We start from the raw sequence: 10898 nt of genomic DNA, 5'->3' as shown, positions 1-10898 counted from the left end.
TCTCTTCATTTGCCTCCTCTCCTTTACTTTCATCTCTTCTTTCTTTCTTTTTTTTCCGTTTTTTTTTTTTACGTTTTTGTTTGTTTGTTTGTTCGTCCTTTCCTTCTTTCCTTTTCATTTCTTTCTTTCTTTTTACCCCCACAGTGCACACAATACACCAAATAATTATTTTCCTATTCAATATCATTCTTTATGACTAGCATGATAAAATTCATCAACACATTCGTAATATATCAGATTACTGGTATTCTTCATAAAATAGGTTTTACGAAGAACAAGAAAGAAGCAAAGAAGCAAATAAATAAAAACCAAATGAATGACAGACAGTTCTTCACATCAGAACACGAGGCCGTTGAAATGAAAATTACGACAAAACACGTGCGATGCCCCGAAAAGGACAAGTTTGATGTCAGTACACAGTTGGAAACCGGTGTGGCAGCCAATAGGTTCCCCAGTTGTTTTTTTTACACCGGGGTCAAATCTGGTGAGTCCAGACTAACCCCGAGTCTATGTCGACGAGCCTGGTATGGACACAGAGGGTGGATTTTGACTGGTCGAAACTGACCCCCCCCCCCCCCACTCCTTTATCCTCTAGTTGGATTACCCCACCCCCCACCCCCACCCCCCACATCCCCCAACCCTGCAGACCCCCTCCTCCGCCCCCCAACCTCCCACGAACACCCGAAGGACATGGGCAGCTTAACAGACACACATGGAGTAAATTTACCCCAGTTAAAATGAATTTACTACCCTTCCTCCTCTGCTTTGATTACATTAGCGTCCAGTAAGGGGTGGGGGGGTGGGGGGGCATTTTAGACGGGTCTCGAATGACTTAGGCAGACAGTTTATGGACAGGGAAACGCGAAGAGACACTGAAAGCAGATAAAGGTCAATTATTTGTCACAACGTACACCAGTAGGCAGACAGAGGATGTCAATGGTTCATCACAATGTACACTGAAAGGGAGACAGAGGAAGTCCATTATTTATCACAACGTACACTGACAGGCAGACAGAGGATGTCAATGATTTATCACAACGTACACTGACAGGCAGAGAGAGAATGTCAATGATTTATCACAACGTACACTGACAAACAGAGGATGTCAATGGTTTATCACAACGTACACTGACAAACAGAGGATGTCAATGATTTATCACAACGTACACTGACAAACAGATGATGTCAATGATTTATCACAACGTACAATGATAGGCAAACAGAGGATGTCAATGATTTATCACAACGTACACAGACAGACAAACAGAGGATGTCAATGATTTATCACAACGTACACTGACAGGCAGAGGATGTCAATGATTTATCACAACGTACACTGACAGGCAGAGGATGTCAATGATTTATCGCAACGTACACTGACAGGCAGAGGATGTCAATGATTCATCACAACGTACACTGACAGGCAGAGGATGTCAATGATTTATCGCAACGTACACTGATAGGCAAACAGAGGATGTCAATGATTTATCGCAACGTACACTGACAGACAGATGATGTCAATGATTTATCGCAACGTACACTGACAGGCAGACAGAGGATGTCAATGATTTATCACAACGTACACTGACAAACAGAGGATGTCAATGGTTTATCACAACGTACACTGACAAACAGAGGATGTCAATGATTTATCACAACGTACAATGATAGGCAAACAGAGGATGTCAATGATTGATCACAACGTACACTGACAGGCAGACAGAGGATGTCAATGATTTATCGCGACGTACACTGACAGGCAGACAGAGGATGTCAATGATTTATCACAACGTACACTGATAGGCAAACAGAGGATGTCAATGATTTATCACAACGTACACTGACAGGCAGATAGAGGATGTCAATGATTAATCACAACGTACACTGACAGACAGATGATGTCAATGATTTATCACAACGTACACTGACAGGCAGAGGATGTCAATGATTTATCGCAACGTACACTGACAGGCAGATAGAGGATGTCAATGATTGATCACAACGTACACTGACAGGCAGACAGAGGATGTCAATGATTTATCGCGACGTACACTGACAGGCAGACAGAGGATGTCAATGATTTATCACAACGTACACTGACAGGCAGAGGATGCCTGACTTCAGCTGCACGGGTTCCTGTGGTGATCTTGCTACGCCAAGATGGACGGTACAGGGCAAGCGGTCTTCCACGTGTTGGCATGAAGTCATGACTTCCGCTTGACTTGGATTGTAAGTGAGGGGAGAGTTGTGCAGGTCGTCAGCCTCACTCTCTCGTCCCGGCCTCTCTCTCTCTCTCTCTCTCTCTATATATATATATATATATATCTGTGTGTGAGTGTGTGTGTGTGTGTGTGTGTGTGTGTGTGTGTGTGTGTGTGTGTGTAATATTATGTATATATTTATAGAACATTTTAACACTGCGAAACATTCAACTCACCTGGCCAAGCTGATGTACATGTGTCTCCATGTTGTCAGCCGCTGAACCGGAAGTAGCCTTCCCCGACTCTTGTCAAAATAGTCTCGGTCAGCGCTTCAAAACACTCGATAATAGTGCAGCGTGACGTCACCAAGCAGGGTTCCACTGTTGAATTCATGCGAATTCATTTTCACCTCAAAGGAAGGGAGGAGGGAAGGGAGGGAGAGGAGGGAGGGTGTGGGGTGTCGGGGTGAGGCGACTTCTATCGAGGAGTTCATTAACCGCTAGTTTTTCAAAGTCACGAAATAAATTCTGTGATAGAATGTGATTAACTTATTACGAACCGAAGGTGTTTTGTCGCCTGCCTGCTATCCCGTGCTCATTAGCTCGTTATAACCGAAAGCCATGTAATTAGGTTTAGTCTATTGGGTTCATTAAGTCGCTCGACCCGAACAAGGTGGGACTTTAAAAAAAAAAAAAAAAAGAAAAGAAAAAAAGGTGAAGTTGTAAAGTTTATAGACTCTTTTTTTTTCCTAAAGTAAGTGAGAAACGGGGTCAACTTCCAGTGGTAAGACTTTGTGTCGTTCTCACGAATGATGAGTCGTGGATGTCAATTCCACTGTGTTCCAACTGTATGATGGGAAATTTGCAGACGCTGTTTCTCTTCTGTTCTTTTGTATTCTGTTCTGTGCTGTTCTGTTATGTTTTTCCCTTTTTTTTCTTTTATCGGGAAGTTTAAAGATTTGTCACTTGCTCCAGTCCCCTAATTATTTCGGTGTTTGTTTGTTGTTGGTTTTTTTGTCTTTGTTTTTTTTGTTTTTTGTTTTGGGTTTTTGGGTTTTCGCCACGGCTGTTTCATCCCATTTATCAGCGCACACACGCACACACACACACACACGCACACACACACACACACACACACACACACACACACACACACACACACAGAGTTAGAGAAAACAACAAAAGACAGATAGAAGAGGAACACGCGCGAATTCTCACACACACTGGCACACACACACACACACACACACACACACACACACACACATACACACACACACACACACACACACACACAGAGATAGAGAGAGAGAGAGAGAGAGAGAGAGAGAGAGAGAGAGAATAACAAAAGACAGATAGAAGAGGAAGAACACACACACACACACACACACACACACACCACACACACACACGCACGCACGCACGCACACACACACACACACACACACACACACAAAGTTGGAGAAAATAGCAAAAGACAGATAGAACAAGAAGAACACAAACTCACACACACATTCAACACAGAACTTGCCTCAGTTTACGATCACGCATGCTTCCTCATTGCATTGCATTGCATCACATTGCATCACATTGCATTGCATTACATTGCATTGCATCACATTGCGTTGCATTGTATTGTATTACATTGCATAGCATTGTATTGTATTGCATTGCGTTGTATAGTTTCAGTTTCAGTAGCTCAGTAGCTCACTGCGTTCGGACAAATCCATATACGCTACACCACATCTGCCAAGTAGATGCCTGACCAGCAGCGTAACCCAACGCGCTTAGTCAGGCTTTGCGTTGTATAACTTATCATAACAGATATCTGTGTATGAAATTCGGGCTGCTCTCCAAAGAGAGAGCGCGACCCGTCTTTTTCGTTTTTGGGTCGTTTTTTTTTTCTTTTCTCTGACTGCAAGTGTACTTGTTTTTCCTATCAAAGTGAAATTTTCTTCAGAATTTTTGCCATGGACAACCCTTTCGTTGCTGTGGGTTCTTTTGCGTACGCTAAATGCATGCTGCACATGGGACCATGGTTTATCGCCTCATCCAAATGACTAGCGTCCAGACCACCACTCAAGGTCTAGTGGAGGGGGAGAAGATGCCGGCAAGAGTGTGGGATTCGAACCAGCGTGCTGATAGTCCCTCGCTTCCTAAGCGTACGCACTATCATTGGACCAACACTTCACTGATATCGTTGTATCTAATACCTTCCCTTTGACAACAGCGAAACCGTGCATTTCCCTTCATCCCCTCTCTGCATCACCAACTAACACGCCCCCCCCCCCCTCCCCCCGTGCCCCCGACCCCTCCCCCTACCCGCCCCCTTTCTTTCCACCTTCCCTTACGAAGATTCCTCTCCCTCCTCCCCTCTCCCCCACCCCCTCTTTCAGGTTCCAACGAAACCAACATCCCATTAGAAAAGAGTGATGTGTGGATTCACGACAGGACATGTTGTTAGGATTGTGTAAAGTCGTGTTTATTGCTTGGTAGGTGTGTGTGTGTGTGTGTGTGTGTGTGTGTGTGTGTGTGTGTGTGTGTGTGTGTGTGTGTGTGTGTGTGTGAATGGAATAGAATATTTTTTATTGTCATAAAACCTTAAAGTTTATAAGACACAATGAAACATAAACACGAGCATATTAAGAAGAGAAACATTTGTCAACAAATTTCGCCAGCCTTGGCTGTAATTCTGTTAGAGGGATCAGTTTACTAGGCTTTGCATTTGGACGACATATATTGATTAGGAATCTGTGTCTGTAAGAACTGTATTTTACACAATTGTCTAAAAGGCGAATCTCATCTTTTAAACTGTTGCAAGTATCACACAGTCTGCTCTTTCACTGTATTTTTATATCTTCCCTGTTCGATTTGTAAGTCACAGGCGCTGATTCGTAACATAGTGATTTCCTGTGTTGTGTATTTGCTGTATTATTTAAATACGGTTCAATTTTATCATTTGTCACTGCGTCCTTGTAAAATTCTAGATGTGTGTGTGTGTGTGTGTGTGTGTGTGTGTGTGTGTGTGTGCGTGCGTGTGTGTGTGTGTTCTTTCTTCTTTTTCTCGTTTCTTTCCGTCTTTTAATTCAATTCAATTCAAATTTAAATTCAATTCAAAAAACACTCAGTTAACTCTCTCCATACGAACGGCGAAAGAAACGATGTTAACAGCGTTTCACCCCAATTACCATCATCAAAATATTGCAAGCAGAAGGCTCTTATACTGAAGAGGTGAATGTTGACAAAGAATACCACAATTCTGACGACGGAAGCTAAAGGTTGGGTCATTCAGACACCCACTGGACATCCGAGGGGTCTGTGTAGAGGAGAAGAGAGGACTGGCCGTACTGAGTGAGTTAATCCACATGGAAAATGATGTGTGCCATCATAGGGCTCGTTGTAAACACCAACATAAAAACATGAAACATACGCACCATAAAAGAATAAGAGACACTAGTGAAGTGATGGCCTAGAGGTAACGCGTCCGCCTTGGAAGCGAGAGAATCTGAGTGCGCTGGTTCGAATCATGGTTCAGCCGCCGATATTTTCTCCCCCTCCACTAGACCTTGAGTGGTGGTCTGGACGCTAGTCATTCGGATGAGACGATAAAACGAGGTCTCGTGTGCAGCATGCATTTAGCGCACGTAAAAGAACCTACGGCAACAAAAGGGTTGTTCCTGGCAAAATTCTGTAGAAAAATCCACTTCGATAGGAAAAAACAAATAAAACTACACGCAGGAAAAAATACAAAAAAAAATGGGTGGCGCTGTAGTGTAGCGACGCGCTCTCCCTGGGGACAGCAGCCCGAATTTCACACAGAAAAATCTGATGTGATAAAAAGAAATACAAATACAAATACAAAACAAGTGAGATTCTTGAACAGGAGAGAACGTCTTTCGTCTGTTCATCCCTTTGTTTTTGTTTCTTCTTCTTCTGCTTCTTCTTCTTCTTCTTCTTCTTCCTGTTCTTCTCTTTTTTTTCTTGCTCTTCTTCAACAAATCATTCCTGGTAGAGTTGAGTTTAACGACCTATCGGCAATGAGCTCACTCAGTACGGCCAGTCCTCTCTTCTCTACACAGACCCCTCGGATGTCCAGTGGGTGTCTGAATGACCCAACCTTTAGCTTCCGTCGTCAGAATTGTGGTATTCTTTGTCAACATTCACCTCTTCAGTATAAGAGCGTTCCGCTTGTAATATTTTGATGATGGTAATTGGGATGAAACGCTGTTAACGTCGTCTCTTTCGCCGTTCGTATGGAGAGAGTTAAATTACGGTCAAGTTGTTCGTGGCTATGGTCTTATCCATGGGGGTGAGATGTGGTCAAGGTGTTGGTCCAAGATCATTTCCCCTGGGTTTTATCTTATATATAGTGTTGGTCACACACGATCACTGAGATACACAGAGAGAGAGAGAGAGGGAGACAGAGACAGAGAGAAAGAGAGATGTGTACATAGACAATTGAAGGAATATTTAGAACATGACATATTTACGTAGTAGAAGACGTCATGTAAGGTCAGAAAGATGACGTAAAAAATAATAACATTACGTCACCTGTTATAAGTGTAGTCTGTGACCAAGCTGCCGGCTGGCAGCGAAAAATTTAGATTTTTTTTATTATTATTTTGTTTAACAAAATAGGTGTTGGTTTTCAACTTTGTTTTATTATATATATAATCCCCCCCCCCCCCCCCCCCCCCCCCGTTTATCCTTCATTCCTTCCTGTGTTGATACTAAGCCCCAGCGTTGTTGGACGTTAAAAAAAAAACAGGAGACGTTAGCTTCGCCGTGCAACGTCACGCGGGTTACAAGGTGACGTCAGCTGGCACAGCACTCGCCCCTAAGCCCCTCGTTAAAGCCCGAGACACCCTGGACCCTCCAAAGGTCGCACCGCCGCTGGGAATGTAGCTTGCCGACTTTCCGTCTTTCTGTCTCTGTCTGTGTGTGTGTCTGTCTGTTTGTCTCCTTCCCTGTCTTTCTGTCTGTCTGTTTGCATGTGCTCTGTTTGGATCTCTGTCGGTTTGTCTGTCTGTCTCTGATTGTTTGTCTCCATGTCTTTCTTTCTGCCTGTTTGTATGTTCTGTCTCTGGATCTCTGTCGGTTTGTCTGTCTGTCTCTGTTTGTCTGACTCTCTGTCTTTCTCTCTGTCTGTCTGTTTGTGTGCTCTGTTTCTCTGCTTCTGGATCTCTGTCGGTCTGTCTGTCTCTGTCTCCCTCCCTGTGCTTTCTTTCTGTCTGTTTGTATGCTCTATGTTTGGATCTCTGTCTGTTTGTCTGTCTCTGTTTGTCTGACTCTCTGTCTTTCTCTCTGTCTGTCTGTTTGTGTGCTCTGTTTCTCTGCTTCTGGATCTCTGTCGGTCTGTCTGTCTCTGTCTCCCTCCCTGTGCTTTCTTTCTGTCTGTTTGTATGCTCTGTGTTTGGATTTCTGTCGGTCTGTCTGTGTCTGTTTGTCTCTCTCTGTGTCTTTCTCTCTATCTGTTTGTATGCTCTGTCTCTCTGTTTTCGATCTCTGCCGGTTTGTCTGTCTCTGTCTGTTTGTCTGACTCTCTGTCTTTCTCTCTGTCTGTTTGTATGCTCTGTGTTTGGATCACTGTCGGTTTGTCTGTGTCTGTTTGTCTCTCTCTGTGTCTTTCTTTCTGTCTGTTTGTATGCTCTATGTTTGGATCTCTGTCGGTTTGTCTGTGTCTGTTTGTCTCTGTCTGTTTGTCTGACTCTCTGTCTTTCTTTCTGTATGCTCTGTCTCTCTGTTTTCGATCTGTCTCTGTCTGTCTGTCTGTGTCTGTCTGTCTCCCTTCCTGTTTTTCTTTCTACCTGTTTGTGTGTTCTGCTTCTCTGGTTGGATCTCTGTTGGTTTGTCTGTCTGTCCGTCTGTACCTCTGTGTTAGTGTGTCTGTCATCTCTCAGCGGAGCAAAAACTGTCTGTCTGTCTGTGTTCTCGTGTAGTTTGTGTCTCAATGACGTGTTATTGTAAAGCGCTTCAGTCGAGAGATTTGAAAGCGCTTTATAACTATATCGTTGTTGTTACTGTCATTATCATCATTATCATCATCATCATCTTCTTCTTCATTATCATTATTATTATCATTATCGTTGTTGTTATTGTTGTTGTGATTGTGGGCCCTCAGCAACGAAGAAGAAAGAAGCAACAACAACAAAACACATAACATTCGCTTACTCACCGGGCCTGACGTCCAGATGATCGTGACGAGAATTGACGCCTTCTGCCGTTTGCCGTCGGCTGAGACTACGCCAAAACCTGATGACCAGATGCCTCACCTGCAGCGATTCCAGCACTGAGACAATCATATTCCGACTACACACGGGGCACTGCCGCCTGCGAGACCACATGTACCGAATGAAGCTGTCACACACTCCTGACTGCCCGTGTAAGACAGGCCCACAAACCCCGGAGCACATCCTGCAGTCCTGCCCCCTGTATCAAGATGCACGGACGCAGCAGTGGCCCTATGGAGCCACACTGGCAGAAAAACTCTGGGGCACCAAAGAAGACCTCATCAAGACCACCACCTTCATTTCCAGCATAGAACTGCAAGTCTGAGACCATGATCACGGGGAACGCAGAAGAAGAAAGAAGAAGAACGCCAAAAAGAGAACTGGACGCTGCTCAGTGGGGCAGAAAATCAAGTGGGGATGGAGTGGGGTGGGTGGGTGGGGGGGAGTGATAATGATAAACTTGATATGGATTGATACTCATATAGCGCCTATCCTCGGTCAAAGAGAGAGAGAGAGAGCTCTGAGCGCTTCACATACACGGGGGGTCATTTGCACAGCAGGCTGAGTGCGCTGAGTGGGGGAAGGTGTGGAGGGGAGAGGGGGGCGAGGATCTATAAAGGAAAGTTTATCGTTCGAATTATTAAAAAAAAAAAAAACTTAAAAAAAAAAACAACTGGAAGCACACCACCCGTTTGTCGGGTTAAAATTCCGTCATCGGGATGACAATTTCCCGCTAATCTGTCACTCCCAACAATTCCATTGCTGTTAGCAGATCTCTTTTTGTTCACACAAGTTTCAGTCAAGTTTTAACACACACACACACACACACACACACACACACACACACACACGCGCGCGCGCGCGCGCGCGCGCGCGAGCTGTGCCAGTGATGCAAGCGACCGACGCCCAGACGACTTGGACACGAACTAATTTGCCTAGATAGCCAGCACGCACAATCTAACCATGATTCTGAAGTGGCGCCCTTTCATTGGGTAGAAATATAGATTTGTATATATATATATATATATATAAATGCGCACACACAAGCACACACACACACACACACACATATATATATCCTGGAAGGATAGAAGGGTTTAGATGTGTGAAATAATCAGCTCATATATGTAGATTAGATGTGTGCAAAAACAGTGTCATGCAGTTGTGTATACATATGTGTGATAGTCGTTTTCGACTATGACCATCAAAACAGCAGAGACGGTATTAACTGCTGTCCCGACTATGTGGGCTAGAATCTTAAGTATTGTGGAGAGTCTCTTGCTCAAGTTACACCCACACTCTATTGGCCAAAAGGGATTTAGGACAGTATATCTATCTATCTATCTATCTGTGTACATATATATCATGCTACACACACACACACACAGAGAGAGAGAGAGAGAGAGAGAGAGACACATACACATTTCAATATATATATATATTTTTTTTTAGAATAAAAGCTAATCATTGTACATAATATCTAAACCCCTCCCCCTACACCTCACTCCAGTTCATTATCCAGTGCACAGAAACTCCCTCCCCCTCCTCCCAACACCCCCCGCTGCGGGGAAACGGCCGCGCTGGAGATGAATGTCATTTCCAGGTGATTATCTCCCTTGTCGCTGTCTGCCGCTGTTGTCTTCCTTTCCTGCCGCGGAGTTGTCGTTCTTTTTGTCTCTGGCCGTCTTTCCTAGGCCACCCAACAGACAGGAGTTCAGTTCTACGTTCGTTCCGCTTCACTTGAAAAAAGACTTCATTTCCGTAGTATCCACCTACCCCACTCCCTCCCTCTCTCTCTGCTGCTGGTATTATCATTATTATTATTAGATCCTTTCGAAGAATGTAAGCGTGAGTGCAGGTGTGTGTGTGTGTGTGTGTGTGTGTGTGTGTGTGTGTGTGTGGTATAGACACAAACATTTCTCAGGGACAGAAACAAAAAAAATATTCGGTTTTTTTTTCTTCTCAAGGCCTGACTAAGCGCGTTGGGTTACGCTGCTGGTCAGGCATCTGCTTGGCAGATGTGGTGTAGCGTATATGGATTTGTTCGAACGCAGTGACGCCTCCTTGAGCTACTGAAACTGAAACTGAACGGCGACCAGAAAATCCCTAGCACACACACACACACCACATACACACGCACGCACACACACACACGTAACAATGGGCAGGAGGATATAGAGGTGGTGGTTGAGCTGAAATGGTTGTGATGGCTGCCGTCAGTGGTTCGATGACTGAGCCTGTGTCAATCAGACGTGTATTGATTTTTTTTCCTTCCATTTTTGCTTCATCAGTACCTTCGTACTCTCTCTCTCTGTCCCTGTGTGTGTGTGTGTGTGTGTGTGTGTTGTTGTTGTTGTTGTTGTTGTTGTTGTTGTGTGTGTGTGTGTGTGTGTGTGTGTGTGTGTTGTGTTGTTGTCTGTGTGTGTGTGTGTGTGTGTGTGTGTGTGTGTGTGTGTGTGTGTGTGTGT

This window comes from Babylonia areolata, chromosome 16, assembly GCF_041734735.1.
Source record: "Babylonia areolata isolate BAREFJ2019XMU chromosome 16, ASM4173473v1, whole genome shotgun sequence".
NCBI lineage: Eukaryota > Metazoa > Mollusca > Gastropoda > Neogastropoda > Buccinidae > Babylonia > Babylonia areolata.
This window is presented reverse-complemented; position numbering follows the sequence as displayed.